This window comes from Pygoscelis adeliae, unplaced genomic scaffold (assembly GCF_000699105.1).
Source record: "Pygoscelis adeliae isolate BGI_AS28 unplaced genomic scaffold, ASM69910v1 Scaffold14, whole genome shotgun sequence".
Taxonomy (NCBI): Eukaryota; Metazoa; Chordata; class Aves; order Sphenisciformes; family Spheniscidae; genus Pygoscelis; species Pygoscelis adeliae.
The window spans coordinates 4702995-4703446 of NW_008825109.1; positions in this window are offsets into that span (position 1 = coordinate 4702995).

A 452-nucleotide genomic window follows, 5' to 3' on the forward strand; every position below is an offset into this window, starting at 1 on the left:
GAGACCTGTGGTACGGTGCCAAGGGTGTTTGGGTTCTCCCCCACCAAAGTCTGTGTAAGTGCTGTACCTGAGCCACTGAGCATCAAACCGGCTTGGAAGCGTCCCTCGTCTTTTCTACGTTCTCTTGGCCAGCAGAGCAGAGCCAATAATGGGAAGAGGCTCAAGATGGCATGAGCCTCTTTTTGTGGCTCTGGCAAACTCTCACCTCTCCTGTCTCTTCAGTTCTGTTAACCATATATAAGGACTTGGCCTGAAGGCTGACGTGCAGCTACAGAGTGTCCATATGGGAACCTGACACTTTCTCATTAACCATAATCATGTGTTCCTCTCCAGAATTTTATTTTTATTGCCCGTTCCTGCTGGTCAGCCAGAGCTCTGAGGAGTCCTGCCACCCATTCGCTATCTGCTTGAACTTGCTCCGCTGCCTCGTGCAGCGCACGGAGATTTACTGG